The 18,682-nt window shown below is 48.2% G+C and overlaps 2 long non-coding RNA genes across 5 annotated transcripts in view; one reads left to right on the forward strand and one right to left on the reverse strand.

Moving 5' to 3' along the window:
* The window catches only part of LOC138922856 (uncharacterized), a 59,325-nt gene that overhangs the window by 7,124 nt on the left and 33,519 nt on the right, over nucleotides 1-18,682 (reverse strand). For all 4 annotated transcript variants that reach the window (XR_011436020.1, XR_011436022.1, XR_011436021.1 and 1 more), the window contains exons 11-13: nucleotides 17,813-18,018; nucleotides 12,838-13,110; nucleotides 135-290 (exon numbers count right to left, since the gene is read on the reverse strand). This is a non-coding gene — a long non-coding RNA (uncharacterized lncRNA). The remainder of the gene's footprint in view (nucleotides 1-134; nucleotides 291-12,837; nucleotides 13,111-17,812; nucleotides 18,019-18,682) is intronic.
* On the forward strand, nucleotides 287-7,845 carry LOC138922857 (uncharacterized). The gene is made up of 4 exons (XR_011436023.1): nucleotides 287-1,762; nucleotides 2,509-2,554; nucleotides 3,153-3,213; nucleotides 3,492-7,845. It is a non-coding gene; the product is annotated as an uncharacterized lncRNA (long non-coding RNA).

Consider the following 18,682-nt stretch of genomic DNA (forward strand, 5'->3'; position numbering starts at 1 on the left):
AAAGGAGTGAAAGAAACAGAAGTTTCTAACAAAGCTGACAACGGAAGGATGGCCAGAACCAGTATCAAAGGACGCCTACAGAAAGAGTCTGGACCTCTACCAAAAATGGGAGGTCCAGGCCCAGGAGGACTTACCACCAGGAACCAGAGCCACCAGGAGGAGACGACAGAGCACAAAAGATTCTTTGCAGGCACCTTGCTTGTGTCTGTGAAGTGGCACCAGAATTGAAGGTCAGTAGCTAGGGATCCCACTTCTGTCACCATATAAAGTCAGCAAATAAGAGGCATAAACTGCAAAAGAACCAAAAAGTTTATTTGGGGTCTCAAGAATTGCAATTCAGGAGATGTAGATTCGAGTAGAAGCTCAAATGTGCTCCTAGGAAGACAAAGGAGGCAGGGGTAGATAAAAGGAAAGGACACAGGCTTACAAAGGTCTACAGTGAACAGTTACTGACTGGTTCTGGCATGGGGTGAGCTGACTTGCCAGAACATAGTTGGTCCTAGGCAGACTGTCCCTTCTTGGAATGAGGAAACACTTCAAGATGTGACCTCTGCTGTCAGGTAAAGCTCAAAAGTTCAGTTAACATCTGGTGGTGGATGTGGTGTACAAGCATAAGCCCCACTTCCTTAATGGCCTCCCAGCTCCATTTTAGAAGCCTTGAAAATGGTATTCCGTTTTGTCATTGTCATCCACCACAGTCACGCACCACGTAACAATATTAACGATGTTTCGGTCACTGATGGACCACATATATGACAGTGGTCCCATACGGGTAGCACCACATAGCCTAGGTGTGTAGTAGGCTCTACCACTTAGGTTTGTGTAAGTACACTGTGTGATGTTCACACAACAGTGAAAGTGCCTAATGATGCATTTCTCTAAACATTTCCCTTTCATTAAGTGAGGTACGCCTGTACTGATTTTAGTCTTGTGAGTGTTGAATAATGAATTACTCATTTCAATTATTTGAGTCAGCCCCACTGGCTGAAGATGGTAAAGGCTGACTGAAGCAAAAAACTAAAATTTGTTATTCAACATTCACAAAACCAAATGAGTAAAGAAGAACTTTAAGTTCTATATCAGGGTTCATGTAAGGCAAAAACATTCTAAAGGAAAGATGGATTTGAGGACATATATGATTCTGAGTGTAAATGTCTGGGTACAAGCAAAAATTCCAGGGAGCATTTCAGACTTTCGAGGCAGTGGAATTGGTGAAACCAAAGTCAAGCTCTCCAAACAGTAAAGGGGGCCCAGGTAATATCTGGAGTACAGGTGGAACAGGCACAAAATTTCATTAATGTAATTGTATGATTTCATGAACGGACAGAGTTGGAAAATAGGATGGCAGGGTAGGGCAGAGGGACCTGGAGGGCCCAGGATGGATGGAGAGATCAGCTGGGCTGGTGGGAGGAAGGGGCCATGGGCACACCCTCTTCATGTCCCCTCCCCCACCCTCTGAAACCCTTTGTGACTCTTCAGTGCTCTGTGATGCAGGCCTGGGATTATAGGCAAGTGCGGACACTCTCAGAGCTCAGTTGCCTCAGGCAGCCTTGTGATTCAGAAAATGGAGTTCAGTCAATGGAATGTTCTCTCATTTCTGAATAGCCATATGGAGTTGTTTTTGAGCATCTGCTCAACATTCTTAGATAGTGACTATAACCTCAGCATCGTGTGTGGGTTGTGGTTGCTTCTTCTGTTCCTGTGCTTCCTGGTGGGGATTCCATCTTTACCAACCTTGTGGAAAACCAAAATCTACCAAAAGGTAAGGATCCCTGGGCAAGCCACCAACAGGGATTTTTTATTGTTGTTTCCATTTCTAGTCCCACATTTTTAAATGAGTTGGTCCAGAGAGACTCCTAAGATGGCAAGTCTGAATAGAGGATAGAACATCATCCTTCTAGGGGAATAGGCCAGGCAGGACTAGGGGTTCAGCTGGGACTGTTTCCCATTTAAAACTCACAGACCATCTGGGTGTGGTGGAGGATTCCCGGATAAAATCCCATCAGTGATTTCACGGCCCTGCATTAGGTTATTTAGAGAGTTTGGGTTCTGTGTAGGAGAACACTGTTCCCAACACTGGATCACGAGTCACATTCCCATGACGGGCGTCATTCGACCAAACCGTCCTTTGTATTGGGCAGATCAGGAGAGCAGGGCTGAGCCTCTGAGCAGACACTGGAGTGTGAGCTCTGTCCCAGGATACAGGGTCCTATCTGAGGAAGCACAGATGTGACTGGGGGCCTCAGAGTCTATGCCCTCCTTGAGCAGAGGACTTCTGACTGAGAATATCAAGTGTGGACTCTAGCCAAAAATCCTCCTTCGAGTTTTTCAAAGAAGGAAAAATTGAAAGTATCTTATCACCTTTAGAAATTCAGAAAGGGAAAGCACACAAAGTGCTAGTAATAAAAATAGAGAGTGACATTAATCTTGGATGAATATCTGAGTTTCCTAGAGAGAGGAGCAAGCCAACTAAGTCCTCGCTCCTCATTCTTTTCTTTTTGTTCTCAGCGTCAGGGCAGAGCCAAGAGGAGAAGAAAAGGTGGAACATCAAGTGGTAAGGTTCCACCTATCCCACCTGAGCTCTCCAAGGGTGACACATCCTGTCCTCTCCATGAGGTCCCAGGTCCATGGTCTCTGAGGATGTCAGTCGCTAGATAGAGTCCCTCTCAGAAAATAGAGGCCTCAGAGGAAAGGCTCATGGGAAGGTAGTCAGAACCCGAGACATTTCTCAGATTCCTGCTCTGCCCAGCTCTGGGCATGAAGCAGTGATGGGCCTGGACAATGGGTGTTGCCCAGTGGGTTGCCGTGGGAGACGCCAAGAGTCAGAACTTCTGTGTCCTGACCTTGTGAAACTACGTTGACTTCCTGGATGATCAGACTCCTCTTTGAGGTAACCATTGACCTATGTTCCTCACATGGTGGTTTTGAACATCCCATGGGATAATGTATGTGACAGTACTTTATAAATGAAGCAACAAACACATGTGAACCTTATTAATATTATCATTGACCGTTTGACCACATCTACTGATTCTTGGGGCTTTCAGAGTTAATATCCCGTTAATATCCCAAGGGTCTCCCATAAAGGGACTCCCGTGTAACACCTATGCTTCTACCTTTATTACATGTAATTCACTCTTCTGGTTTCCCAGGTTGGAGAAACTACCAGAGGGAAACAGAGGAGAAAAGGAGGCTAATTTCTATTCTGAAAAGGTGACTAGTCTTTTCTTTCCTGATCCCTCTTTGACATGTTCTCTGCAATTCCAGGGATTCAGTACAGCCTGCAGTAGTCATGGGAGGGGTTTGCCATAGGAACGGGTATGTGAATGAAGGCCTTGGGGTGAGGGCTGCTGAGTGTATGGTGAAGTCATAGATGTGGGGCATTGTGAAGGGGCAGCAGGCTTCAGGTGGCCCCTCCCCTGACAGGCCAGCAGGTCCTCCTTTCCTTGTTCTGGTCCTGGCTACAGTTTTCTACTTCCTGTCTCCCGCAGGCCCCTAGGCCGGCCTCTCGATACCACCCGCATTCGTCAACTATTATGCCCAGACCCCTCCTGTGAGGTGTGTAATAGCACAACTGCTGAAATCAATCGGCTGCTGTTCCTGGAGGACCTGGAAGATGATACTGCCTCTGTGTCCTCTATGGCTTCCACAGCTTCTGGGACTGAGTCATCATTCACTCTGTCCTCTGCCTTCTCAGAAGTCCCTCCAGGAGACCTAACACCATCCCCTCCACCTGACCCTTCCCCACCGCCCCCCTCCGTTCTCTCACCTAACCCAATGACACCCTTAGCTGACTTTCTTTCACCCTCACCACCGGGTCACTCTATGCCACCAGAGCCTATTCCTCCCTTGGAGTCCAAATTCCCAGCAGACCATTCCCCACCCCAACCCATTGCCCTTCCCCCTCTCCCACCACATGACACCCAGGCAACGGGTCCTATTCTCCAACCAGAGGCCACTCTGTCTCTGAATACGATCTTCTCTCTTGACCGCACCCTTTCCCAAGATACTAACCCCTTACCAAATTTGCCCCAGATAATGAATCCCAGTGACTCACTGGCTTGTCATCACGCACCACCAAGCCTGTCTGTCTCACCACCGACAGACCACCCTTTAACTGTGACTCAATCTAAATCGGTTTCCATCTTATTGAAGTCTGTTCCAGAGAACTCATCTCCAGATAGCCCTGGTGGGTTGTCCACTTATGTCCCAACAATCAGAGGCACTGACCATTCAAGCCTGTCAATTTCAGAATTATCCTGGTGGCAAGCTTGTGCCAAAGACTTGTTCTTAGCACCTTCCACCTTGGCACCACGTGATTTTAATCGTGAGTTTCTTGCCCTCCATTCTCCAGAGTCCTCTCTGGAGAGACACCCTACAGCTAACCTTATAGAGCCTGGTAACCTCTCATTTCTCAGCCCTCATGTCCTGGCACTCCTGGAGAGACAAGTCCGAAAGAGGAGTGATTTCCTGATGTGGAAGGAAAAGGAGAAGGAGAAGGGCTCTTTTCCAAAACAACTTAGGCCAGGCCACCAACTAAATCCTTCGGGGAAAATGTCAGAGTCAAATGCTGATGAGTGTGACTCAGCATTCTCCCTTCCTTTCTGGAGCAGTGCAGGCAAACCAAAGGAGCTGCACATGCATGAGCAGCCCCCATATCCTAAAATCTTGGAGGACCATTTACAGGAAAAATGTATGCAGCTCTTCTGGGGTCTCCCATCTCTGCACAGCGAGTCCTTGCCCTCTGCTATCCGTGACTCACGTGACTGCACCACAATCTTCCTTTTCAATACCATCTCAAATGCCTCCATGGGCCAAGAATCCCCAGTACCTCTCCATCGCCCACCTCCATCCTTGCCTGAGATCCAGCCCCAACCCTTGCCTCAAACCCTGCCCCAATCCCAGCCCCTACCTCTCACTCAGGTCAAGTCCCAGGCCCACCTTAAATCCCCACTCCCAATCCTACCATCTGGTCCTCTACCCCAGAGAAGGATCTGTGGAGTGTGTTACCATAGACCCCCGGATGAATCAGAGTCTCTCACCTCATCTGAAATTCAACAACTGGAATGGAAAGTGTTGCAGAAGCAACAGGAAAGTTTGTGGGGTTCCCCCTCTGTAGTCCAAAGATCTCAGGAAGAATTTTGTTCTTCAGCTCCCAACTTTCCTTACCATCAGGCCTCCCAGGCCCATGCCTCCATCTCCACCCTTCCCGTAGAGTTTCCTCTCAGTGATGAGCTGAGGAAGAAACTGGAACATCACCTTCGAAAGAGGCTCATCCAACACCGGTGGGGCCTGCCCCGCAGGATCTGTGAGTGTCTGTCACTGATGATGCCTCCAAGAGATTTCTCAGAGATAGCTAAGTCAGAAAGCAATCGTGGACTCTCACGGATCTCGGTGAACAAAGATCTAAATGTTGGATTGAGCCAATCCAAAAGCTTCCATGAGAGGGGTTCAGAACTGCTTCAGGTAGAGAAGGAGATGGGGAAGGATCAGGGGCATAGCCCAGAGAACGGCCCAAAAGCTCATCTGTTGAGTGACCCAGAGAGCTCTTCAGATAAGGATCCGGCATATGACTCTGAGAAAGACCTAAATAGTCACATGGCAAGTCTGTCAGGGAAAGCTTCAAGGGCCTTGGAGGAAAGTCTAGATCAGAAACAACTTGAAAATGTCCTGAAAGCACATTTGAGCAAGAAGTTTGAGGAAATCAGTGAGGCTCGGCTCCCTGGGACGGTGCGCAGTTCATGGCATGCTAGCAAGCAGACATTGCTGCTTTCTGACAAACCCCGCACCCAAATAACTCAGAGGAGTTTGCCACCTTCAGTGGGTGGGGACTCCTCCCTGAATACCTTCCAGGAGATTTGCTTCATTGATTCCAGTGCACAACAGATGATGGAAACCCATATTAAAAGTTTCCGTATGAGGATGGAGTGGGGCCTGCCCTGCAGGGTCCTTGAATCCATACAGGCGTTTAAATTGGAAGATGCTGCATCCCAGTCCTTGCCCTATTTCTACTGGCCCCCCTCAAATAACCCAACTTTGGAAGTCGACTCCAAATCCGAGGGCTTCGAGCCCCACAGAGGAAGCTCTAAATCTGTTCTTCAAGAAAAAGCGGAAACAACAAATTCAGCCCTGGTCCTGGATCGTCATTGCCCTGCTACATCACCTATGGGCAGGGAAGGACAAGGGGTGCCGAGACAATCACCCTCTGGTATCAACCAAGAGATTGCAGAGGTTGTTCAGAGGAGTAAGGGTGCCAGGCAGACTCATCTGCCTGTCACATGTGGCATCACAGGCAAAACGAGTCAGAAATTTACTCAACTAGGCAACAGATGCCCCCCAGAGCTGCCTGCAAGGCAAGCTGGTGCCAAACCTGAGACAAAAGATGAGAGAGTGAGTTCCAGTGATAGAAGAGAAGGGCGACAGGACAAAAAGATGAAGTCGGAACCCTTTTCCATGTACAACACGGCCAGGGACATATTCAGGGCCAAGGAGCTCAATGCTCTGCAGTCAAAAACTGGTAGTGTGTTGACAACCAGCAAGCCAGGAAGCTCCCAAATGATACGTGAGAATCACAGTAAAATAGAAATTACTGGGACCATTGAAAGCCCTGCACCAAAAAGACAAGTTCCCCAAGACCCAAAGTCATCGGATCTTAAGGAACATCTGTTTGGGGAATTAAAGTCAAAACTAGAGAAGAGGAATCAGAGCCAGGTCCAAGGCCAAGACACTGACAGGTCCCCTGCCTCAGAGAGCTTGACTTACAAGGCCTCACTGACTCATGCCCACGGTGTCTCCAGTGGGGACATGGGAGCTTCCCAGGTGCTGCGTGTCCATCTGGAGGACAGTGGGATCAGCAGACAGCAGCGGCAGGAGCCTTGGGTCCCTAAGAAAGACCTAAAGAGGTCCGAGGATAAGAAATTCCCACCAGCTACAATGAGACTGAGCCCTCCGGGCCCCAACAAAGAAGAGCTTGGTGGAGGGGATGCAGGGTTGGGGACATCCCAACCTACAAGAAAGAGTTTCCCTACTCAGATCACAGCATCAGAGGAGACGCTTGGGAGCAAGTCTTCCCAGACCTCATCACAGAAGGCACAGCCTCCTCCTGAAAGTCTGTTCAGAAAAAAGATGAACGACATTTTTCAATGGCTTCGTCCTGGGACAAAAGGCAAAAAGCAAGAACATCCCCCGGAAAAGGGCCGCCCCATATCATCTGCACAGAGCAGAGGCCTGGTTAAAGGGAGAGCTGCCGTTACTGGGACCACCACGGCTCAGAAGACCAGGACGGTCCCTGGGAAGTTCCCAGTGGAGAAACTGGGGCAGCGGTGTGCAACAGAGGTCACCCGCCCTCAAGAGCCCCTTCCTTCCCTGAGGAAGTTTGTGAAAACTGAGCAGAAGGCAGAAGAGCAGGCCCAGGCAGAGCCCGTCCAGGGGCATCCTTCCAACTACAGGGCTCCCTCCTGTAAAGTGCCAAAGGCCAAGTCCTGCCACCAAGAAGTTGTCTTTGCTGGCCAGAATTATCCTACATGTTCTAGACGGATCAGAGACCACAACAGACACCCTCAGAAAGTCGTGGCGCTTAAAGATCAGCTATTGGATCAGAAGCGTCCCTTATCTGTGCCCCGCAGGGAGCATGTGCCCCATCCAAGCTCCACCTGCAGGCGTCAAGCCGGCCCAGGGGCCTCCAGCTGTTCTCACCACTGCTAAAGGCACTATGTTTAGGGATCCGTCTCTACGTCAACAGAAAACGCTTTTCCAGCGTTTCGAGAGCGGAAAATTTCCCACCACAAAATAATTCCTTCTCGTGGAGAATATTAATTCTCCCCAATAAATGATTCTCTAATAATAGTGATGTCTTTTCTGTGTCCTGTGTTGGGGGCATGGGTTTCAGGTAACTCAGGGCTTGTGCTTAGGGAAAAGGAGGAGTGAGTTCAGCTCTTACTGATTGCTTCCTCTGGCTTCTGAAAGGTCACCAGTGCTCTGCAGCTCTTGTTGACAAAGCGATATCACGTGCCCCCAAAAGCCCATTTCCTCCCTGATGAAGTTTGAGGAGGTGGGCTCTGCCTCCTGCCTCTTCGCTTAGCCTTAACGAAAGTGTAGAGCAGCCCACACCTTCCGCTCACTGAATGTTTTACATCCTTCAGAGAGTAGGGAAGACAGGTGTTCTCTATCCGAAGAGGGCCAAGAATAGGTATGCAATTCATAAAACAACAATGAAGAAAAAACAGTGGCTTCATCATGATTTAGAGGTCAGTGACCAGAGGACCCCACAGGGGGTGAACCCTAAATGGGATTTGGGGGGTGGGGGAGGGTATTGCTGCAGTGGATCCTGGGCTGGTGGGGGAGGGGCTAGCAACAGCACAGACACGCCTTAAGAATCTGTCATGTGAGTCATATTAATGTGTTAGGGAAGAATACTTTAAACTTTACACTGAGGTTTCCCTACTGGAAAGGCACCTGGGGGAAGTGGTTCCCCTCTGTAGGTATTTCTTCAGACTGCCAAATGATATTTTGTTGCAGAGCAAAAGCATCACTCAGCTGCCAGTAGTAACAATGTTGACCAAGTAGCCACCTACCTCCCAGGATAAAATAAAGCTGAGAGTAAGGAAAAGATGACTTGGAGTAAGCCAGGAGGAAAGAAAAAATGAAGAGGGGAAAGAAGGACCTTGCTGGTAGAACAAAGCTTTATGCCACATCATCATCCATATGGTGACCCTGTCCTGTTCCCCCCGCCCCCTCCTCAATCTGATCCAGGCATCACCACCTTGAGGCTGATCCAGGCACTGCACAGCACACTGATGCCTTATTCCAAAAAGGCACTGGGCTGTTCTTTGAATACTAAACACTATCTGCAGGGAGGTCATCAGGCATGGCATCCCCCTCTTTGGGAAGGTGATCTTGCTGCCTTCCGTCCATCTATGCTTAATAGGAATATACAAGATCTTGCCCTTAATGTGTACAGTTCACCTATCAGGATGGAAGTGCCGCCTCTGATATTCACGGCCTTGGTGGAGCCATGGTTGGTCTCCCCCAGAACATCTGCAGCTCATGAACCAGAGGTGAGTCCCAGACTATGCACCAGGTTACAGATATATGGGGGTCTCACCATGGACTGCACACATACCCACCCTTACAATAGGGGTTTGGAGGAAAGGCAACTCCACTTAGACAGACTGGGACTCAAAAATTGGCTGAGTGTCAACTGGGGCAAAATTCAAAAAGCATTATGATGGTGAGCGTGAAATACATTAAGTTGTAGATGTCTAAGTAAAATAAAGATGGTTACAAGGGTGGAAAAATAAAATACCAATTTTGTTTTCTAAAAACAACATGATTTTAAAAATGGAAGGGAGGAGAAAAAGGGAAAAATAGAATAAAATGATTGTTCTGTAAGTAATAAGAGGGGGTCAAGACATAGGTGACAAACGAAATAAGACTCCAAGTAAGGGAAAGGAATTTGAGGTTTCCAAGCCCCTTGAGGGAAGCTCTAAAAGTTTTCAGGGAAATAAGGTGCAAACAACGAATTCAGTCCCCATCCTGGATCTTCCACTCCCTGCTACCTCATCTGCGGGCAACGAAGGACAGGGGGCCCTAAAACCATCCCACTCTGATAGCGACCAGGAGCTTGCCAAGGACATCCAGTCAATCGAGCATGGCAGACAGACTTCAGAGATCCTCACACACAGCTTTATAGACAAAGTGAGTCAGAGTAAGACTGCACTAGACAATAACAGATGCAGCCGAGAGGTGCCCACAAGGCAAGCTGGGGCTGGACATGTGCCAAGGGATGAGAATGTGAGTTCCAGTGATAGAGAGGACATGATTCAGGGCCAAAAGATGGTGGAGAAGAATTGAAAACATTTTTCCACGTCCACCATGAACTTCAGGGAGATATTCAAGGCTGAGGAGCTGTGCGTTCTTACATCACAATCTTGTGACATCTTGACAACCAACAAGTTGGGAAGCTCCCAAATGGTAAATATCAATGTGAGCAAAGTAGAAACTACCCTGACCAGTCAATGTCCCTCACCAAAAATACCAGTTCCCCAAGATTCCAAGCCATCAGACATTAAAAAACAGCTCCTTACCGAGTTGAAGTTTCAATTGAAGAGCAGGGAACATAGCCAGCCTAAAGGCTCTCCCGCTGACATATCCCTTACTTCAGATAGCTTGCCTTCCGACTCCTCACTGACTCAGTCCCAGAGCGTCTCCAGTGGGGACATGGGAGCTTCCCAGGTGCTGCAAGTCCACTTGGAGGACAATGGGGATTGGCGGGAACCCTGGGCCTCTAAGCATGTCTCATGGAAATGCCAGGATAGGAATTTCCCACCAGCTGCAAAGACAGTGAGACCTCTGGACTCCAGAGCAGGAGAATGTGGAAGCGAGGATTCAGGAGTTGGGACGTCTAAAGCCAGAAAGAAGAGCCACTCTATTGAGGACAGAGAATTAGAGGGCACTTTCCCGTATCTGTCACAGAATGAACAGTTTCCTCCTGAAAGTTACTTCAGAAAAAAAATGAGGCAGTTTTGTCAGTGGATTAATTCCAAGAAAAAAATCACAGGGCAGGAAAGTCCCCAGCAAAAAGCCAAGTTCACGTCAACCTTTGCACCGCTCCGAGACCCAGCTCAAAGTGCAGCTCTCGTGAGCTGTGGGCCTCCTGAAGCTCATGAGCTCATGGCAGCCATCGGGAAGATCCTAGAGGAGAAACCGGCATGGAGATACGAACCTGAGGCTGCAGAGTGAAGTCAGCAGAAGGGGGAACTGCAGGCCCAGGTAGAGCCTGACGAGGGACATCCCTCCAACTACGGGGCTCTCTCTGACCCACAGCCAGGGGAATGGGCAAGGACCACATCCTGCAGCCAAGATGCTGTCCCTCCTGACAAGAGTTTTCGTACAAGGGTTAGACAGAAAAGAGACAGGATCAGACAGCCCTGGAAAGTTGTGGCCTTCAAGGACCAGCATTTATGCCAGAGTCAACCCCCTTCCCCACCCTAAAGGGAGTCTGTGCCCCATCCAAGACCCACCTGCATGCATGATGTATGCCACGTCCCTCCGGCCACCCTCACCTCTAATGAAAGCACTGTGTTCAGAGATCTGACTCTTCTATTCAAACAGGAAATGCTTCTCCAACACTTCCAGGGAGGAAAAATGTCCCCAAAGAAATCATTCAGTCCTTGTTGAGAAAGCATTGCCATTTTCACGAGAACACATCCTCTGATGAGAACCATGGTTAGCACAACCAAGAATACTGATCGTCCTCAATAAATGTTTCTGCTAGGAGAGAGTAGTGTTCTCTGTGTGGTGCTTTGGGGGAGTGAGTTTGGGGTTCCCAGCGCTTATGCTCAGGGAAAGGAAGGAGGGAAGTCAGCTCTGACTGATTTCCTCATTTGGTTTCTGCAAGATGACCAGTCCCTTGTAGGGGGCCTGACAGTGGCTTTCTCAGTCTTATCTTGGGTCCTGTATTTGACCTTACTCAGATGTCCTGTACTTAAAACACTTTACTTTTTCATAAAAAGTACAAAAAGTTTACTCTAAAAACTTCCGGGCCTTCTCAAAATGAGAAGAACCCTTCAAGTCCAGAACTTGGCTCAACTTGTCTTTCCATCTGCTCCCTCACTATCCTGAACTATACACAGCTGCAGGGTGGGATGCGTTCCTCTGGAAGGATACAGCCAGAATTTCCCCTTGTTGCCTCAGAAAGTTTTGGAATTGGAAGTGTGGGGGTGTTTAGGCCCTGAGGTGAGTGGCAGGGGGAAATGTTGCTCTTGGATCTCTTGGTGAGGAATGAATGTCACCTGCTCCTAAGAGCCTTTCTCTCCCTCAGGAGGTCTGGGTGGTGGGCCGCGTCCCCACGCCTCAGCTGACCCTAACGAAAATGGGGGGCAGTTCACCCTTCCCCTTCCTCTACCCTTCCTGGAGCAGACGGGAGGAGAGACCTTGCAGCTCTGAAAAGGACCAGAGATATGAATATTTTCCTGAAAATGGTAACTTACCTTCATTTAGAAAAAGTTGCTGATTCCTGAGTATCTCACAGGTGAGCAATCAGTGCAGGTGTGCGTATGGGTGGGTTTTGCGATTGTGGACACTGGAGTGGCCAGGGCAGGGTCCAGGAACTGGGTGGGTCCCACCGAAGAATCTGTTATATGTGGGGTGGTAATCTGTCTGGAAGGCACATTCTGAGCTCAACAATGAGGTCTCCCTGCATGTGAGGACACCTCAAGGAAAGGGCAGAGACGCTCCCGAGGGAAACTTCCTCAGGATGCCCAGCTTGGTAGAATTATTGCAAGACCAAGAGATCACCTGGCTATCATTTGTAGGAATGGTCGTCAGGCAGCCACCCAGAATTTGGGGCAAAAGGAGACAAGTAGGGAAAAAGGAATGGTGGAGTGAGTGGAAAAGGAAAGAAAAAATGAGGAGGGGAAGAATGACCTTATCATCACACCTCATGATCCCTGAGGGTCACTTCGAGCTCAAAATGTCCCTTCCAGACAGATTAACACCCCACATCCTGGCCATCCACTCCACCCAGCATTACCTTACCTAGGCCTCACCTCCTGGAGACTAATCAGGGCTGGGGGGAGCACAATGATACCACTGCAGCTAAGAGAACTTGGGATAGTCTTCGAGATTGAAGACAGTATCTCCAGGAATGCTGTCAAGGAGGTTGTCCTCTCATTTGGTGCCTGCCTTCCCAGCCATGCTACATCTTACACCAAGGTTACAGTAATTTAGGGGTGTGTTAGTTACTATATAACAAATACCCCAAAAGTTAGTGGCTTAAAAAACCAAGTATTTATTAATTCATAGTTTCTGTTGGTGAGGGATCTAGGCAAGGCCTACCTGGGTTCTCTGCTCCAAGGTCTCTCACAAGGCTGCAATTAAGGTGGCAGCTGGGGCTGGGGTCTCATCTGAAGGCTTGACTGGGGAAATACACACTTCTTTGCTCACTTCTATAGCTGCTGGCTGGATGCAGTTCCTCAAGGCCTGTTGGACTGAGAGCCTCAATTCCTGGATGGCTGTTGGCTGGAGTTGGCCGGAGGCAACCTTCAGTTCCTTGTCATGTAGGCCTCTCCAACATGGCAGCTTGCTTCATCAAAGCCAGGAGAGAGTCTGCTAGCAAGACAGAAGTCACAATCTTGTAAACTAACGAGGGAAATGATATCCCATCACCTTTCCCTTATTCTATTAGTCAGAAGCAAATCACGAGGTCCAGCTTACACTCAAGGGGAGCAGTTTATACAAGGGTGTGACTAGCAAAAGAAGGGATCTTTGAAACCTTCTTAGAACTCTTCCTAACACAAGGGTTTCTTCTTGGACATCCCACTGAGTTCACTGAAGCAAAAGTGACCAAAGGGACCAAGTGGATCCTTGTGCTCATCCATATCCACGTCATCAAAGGTAAAGCTGTTTAATGGCTAAGCGGAGAAACGTCTGGTAAGAAAAACATCAAAGAGATTGAAGCATCCAAAGAAGCAGGGAAAGGTGGCATGGAGGTAAAGGCGGTGTGGGGTCATCATGAACGGTAAAGTGAAAGGAGCCCTTAGAACCACCTGCCTCACCACTGCCAGTATTCAGACTTAGAGGGGAGGAAAAATTAGGAGCAAGACAGCTCATCCTCGCTTCGCCACCAAATCTCCACTCTGCTCTAGCTCCCCGACTATAGGCCTAAAGAAGCAACCTTCAGTTCCCATAGAGATAGCCAGGCTTATCGAGGAAGCAAACCCTACAGCTTGCAAGGTTTAACTTCTGCTCTTATTGGTATATTTAATATAGCACATCCATCATTTCAAATTTGCTTCTCACAGCTTGAACATCAGAGAATGGATCACACAATCGATGGCAAAGCCAGTACTAGGGAATTCAGCATGTAGCTCCCATTCTGGGATGTTTTCCACGAACCCATTGCCAAAGAGCTTCTAACCAAGGGAGAGGTGGTGGCTCAAAAGGGCTGACTTACTGGCTGGGGTCACAAGACAAGTCATACCTGGTGCCCAGATATTTGCTTCTATTCAGAGAAACACTGGATGAGGCAACGAGACAGAATTTGCACACTCAGCACATCTAGGCAGTGAACTGTCCAAATGAGGTGACAGTACCACCCAGGAGTGATCCCACACTCTTGTTCTGCTTCTAGTACTGTTTTCCTTTCTCCCAGATTCCAGTTCCTATGGGAAAGCAGGACTCTTACCAAAAGAAGGAAAACGTATTAGCTGAACAGTGACTGGAGAGATGAGGAGGAATTTCTCTAGATTTCATGGGCTTGCTGCTTATACCCAGAGATCAGTGCTGTGCAGCTTGGGGGGCGTGGGGGGTGGGGGTGGGGGTCTCATTTACATGGTACTCTGTGGCACCTGAAGAATTTTCAGTGACATAGAATGTGATGGGAATGGGTTACCTGAATTTTTATACCCTCAAGCCCACACTCCAAACCTAATGTCAGGGCGAATAAAATGCATGAATTGACTGGTACCTTGATGTGGCTTGGGTATGGGAACCCCAGATCTCAGCTTCAGGCACTGTGAATTTCTCTGGTACCAGGTGCTGCCTAAGGGAATCAGCTTTCTTGAGGCAGCCTTCACATGGATTAACACTCAGAACTGTGCCGTAATCTGCAGCCACAATGAAGGGGCCCAGGCTATGAGAAGGGGCTCTTCTCTCTCTTTTTTTTTTTTTTAAAAGATTGGCACCTGAGCTAACAACTGTTGCCAATCTTCTCCTTCTTTTTTTCTCCACAAATCCCCTCAGTACATAGTTGTATATTTCAGTTGTGGGTCCCTCTAGTTGTGGCATGTGGGACGCCGCCTCAATGTGGCCTGAGGAGCAGTGCCACGTCCACACCCAGGATCCGAACCAGTGAAACCCTGGGCCGCCAATGCGGAGCGTGCGAACTTAACCACTTGGCCACGGGGCTGGCCCCGGGGCTCCTCTTGAGGCCTTTCCTCTGGAACTTCCATTGGCCCTGGATCAGAGCCTAATTTAGGCTATTTTCCTGGGGTCACAAGGACACGTTTGGTCTTCCTTAGGGAGGCCAAGTGGAAGCTCAGAGATTTGTGGAGGCTGCCTCCCTATCTCTCCCAGGAGACTCGGGGTCTGTTCCTTCCTTCTATGGGGGCCAGGAGGTAGAGAAGGAACTGAGTATTATGCAAGTTTAGCAATGCTTCACTGTGGGAGGGGGTTGGGCTGACAAGAGTAGGTAATTTTCCTTTGCAGGGATTCTTGCCCAGCTTGAGGCAACCTTCATTTGAAGCAGGATAATGCTGTTTCTACCCTCCACCTGAGGGGATTCCAGAAGGAATAAAAGTTACCTTTCCTCATTTGTCTTACAGGAAGTTCTGGGCTTCTGGGTTCAGGAGTTATTAATGGCTTTCATGTTTCCTGAACCCAAGCAGAAGTTGTGAGATACCTGTTGTACAGTCCTGTCCAGACCCTCATGTGGGAGGAGACTTTAGCTGGCTGCTCCAAGGAGAGAGGAGATAGGGGTTGACACAAGTGCTGGGGTGAGAGAAGGAGAGTTGCCTAAAGGTAGCAGTGGCTCCAAGACCCTGAGAATCAGGATGTAGAGATGAGTCCCTCAGGTGGACGGGTTCTGTGTGGAAGTCCTCTAGGAGACAGCACAATGTTTTAAGGGATGAAGTGATGATGCTGAGATGACTAATCATCAAGCCCCATCATCTTGAGAGCTGTCGCAAGACACGGCATTGCTCACACTTAGCACAGAGGCTGTGCAGCCACTGGCCTTTCAATGGGCCTGAAGGGCTTGGGCAATGAAAGTCCCAGGGGCAACCAAGATGGACTCAAGATCACAGGCTCTTACCTACATATTTGATGGTGAATACTTAACTAAATAGGCAAAAAGCTCCCATTAATGACTAATATTGCATATCTTCCTACCCTTTAAAATGGGGTCTTTGAGCCAGATTTAATTTAGAAAAATTAAGTACTGCTTATTGTACTTCAATGTTGTGAAACAAATTTATGCTTTTTATGTACATTATCCCATTTAAACTTTACAATGCTTTGAAGTAGGTTTCTTTACCCTCTTTTATAGAACGGCACGACCTGAAGGACAGAGAAGGTAATATATATTCAGAGTGCTAGCACAGAAGAGGGAGCCAGGGATGGAGAGCCCCCTTACGCTGTGAGGGATTCTTTGGATGTAAATGATAGCAAGCGCAATTCAACTGACTTTAAAAACAGGATCTGTTGACTCAGGCACCTGAAAAAGGTCTGGGAGTAAGGCTGCCCTCACGCAGGAGGATTCATATTGGGGCTCAGCTGATGTCATCAAGTTTCAGTTTCTATCCATTTCTCTGCTCTAGATTCTGGACTGGCTACCTTGTAAGTCTGTCTGGCAAGTTCGTAGCTACATCTTCCAAACTAAAAGCGCAGCTAAAAATGGGTTGTTTCTCCCACTAGTCCCTTCAAAAGTCCCACTGTGCCTTATTGTTTCCTGTTGGGTCACATGCCCATCCCTGACCAATCACTGTTGCCAAAAGCATGGACCAATCTTTTTGGCCAAGCCTGACTTCAATGCCCTCCTTTAAAGTAAGAGCGTTAGTGATAAACAGCTCCACTTCACATGGACTGAAACTGACAACGGGGTTAGATCCCCAGAGGGCAAAAGAAGGACTATTTTTAGAAGGTGAGTGAATGCTGAGTGTCAAAATAAAAACAAAAACAAAACGGATGTCTACTTCAACCCTCTCTCTCACCACCCCATTTCTGCCTTCTTGTCCAGAGTCATGCCATGGACTGAAGGTTAGAGTTAGAGGAAATGCCAATTCTGTGGAGGACAGGAAAGGAACTCAAAGGGGAAGGAATCAATCAGAGGCCCCAACATCCATGCAGATAGACCATCCAATGATCTGATCTCTCACTGTCTGCTCCTTCTCATCTTAGAGTCCTTTACCTTCATTCCAGTTCAGTTATGGCCATATCCTAGAACTTATCACCAGCAACACTTGTGTGTTCTGAAAAAATACAGTCTGACATTCCTCCCTTTATCCTCTCAGCTTCTGCCCTCAGCATGCTAATGCCTCAACCTATTCAGGAACTACAAGCCACTCCGTACTTTCCCCTGCTTACCTGACAACCTTTGTCTTCATTTCCTCCCTCTCCAAGGAAAACTTCATGGGGCATCACTTAATCCTAAACCTAAATATACTGCTCTGCTCTAAACAGCCTACCCCCTTCTTTCATTCGTCCTGTCTAGCAAAATCCAACTCTGCCTGTTTTAGAACTGCCTTCAAATAAGGGCCTGCTTCCTCTTGGATAAAATCACACAAGTGTGTTTGTGCCCCATAAACTTCTGTTCTACATCTGTTGCTCAGCTCCACCACTGCCTCAGAATCCAGTCATTCCTCCTGTGTTACCATGTGCCAGACGCTCTTCCAAGCACTTGGGACACCCAGTGGAGGCAACAAACAGAGGCCCTGTCTCGGGGGAGCTTCTGTGATTGTTTTCTCAGTCAACTCGCTTGCCTAAGTTCTCAAAACAATTCCACTTTCCTACACCTTGTCCACACTCCTCGCTCATTGATCATATGTGCTGGACCACCAGAGGGAAACAGAGAAGTCATCAGATGGGAACTTTTCTTCATAAAAACTTCAAAAACAAAACAAAACCAAAACCAAAATGAGATCCTCCATCTCTTCTTTCCTCCTTCCTTCCCACCATACTGAAAGGTTTCCCTCAATGCTTTCCTTAATCCTCCCAACCTGGGATCTGCCCACCCTTTCCAAGTCACAACACTTTCACATGTGTGGACTATCTGCCTTAATTATCTACTTTTCCAGAGGACCAAGACTACATTTACCTCATCACAGCTGGAAACACCAAGCAGAGCTCAGAATCCTCTGGAGGAATACATTGGCAATGGGAGGGATCTATGGGGAGGTCCTGCCCAGCATGCTCTGGGGCGGGGCCACGTCCGGGGGCAGGGCCTGAGAGACTCTGAGAGCCTGTTTGGCTTCTTGAGGGCGACGGCACTAGCAACACGGCCAGACATCTCACCTCAGGCTTCTGGAAGATATGAGTTGAGATTTAATTCAAAGACAGGTTCTGAGGAAGGTTTCTGGATGCCTGAGTGACCTTCCCCACTGCCCAGCCTGAAGGATCCTTTCCTCCATCTGCCATTTCCAATACGGTGGGCAGGCCCTCACAGCCCCTGGGCCCCCAAACTCTCACTCCAGGCCCAGCCTGAGAAGGCGCTCAGAGGCCTGGGGGTGGGCTGTGCCTGCCCAACACCACCCCCTTTGACGATGGCACTCTTAGGAACTCCACCAAGGTGAGAATAGTAATAAATAGAGTAACAATATTGACAACTGTTAAGGCTTCACCTTACACTGGCTGCCTGGCCTTGCACAAGTAGCCTGAGTCTCAGATCTCATCTATTATGTGCAGATACTGATGTGTACTCATAGGGTTGGTCCTCGGAACTGGAATGAATGAGTAAAGAGTTTTGAACAGTGTTTACCTAACACTAGAAGTTTAATATGTGCTACCCCATTATTATCACTCATTTAAAATGCTAGGCCTCCTCTTTATTATTTTAGAAGTATCAATTTACCACTCATTCATTCTTCCTTCCTTCAGAATGAATTTATTTAGTACCTAACATGTGCCAGACACTATGCCAGGGTCTAGAATACAATGGTAAGCAAAAAGGTAGAGTCTCTGCCTTCAT

The sequence above is a fragment of the Equus caballus genome, unplaced genomic scaffold (genome assembly GCF_041296265.1).
Source record: "Equus caballus isolate H_3958 breed thoroughbred unplaced genomic scaffold, TB-T2T haplotype1-0000016, whole genome shotgun sequence".
Lineage (NCBI taxonomy): Eukaryota > Metazoa > Chordata > Mammalia > Perissodactyla > Equidae > Equus > Equus caballus.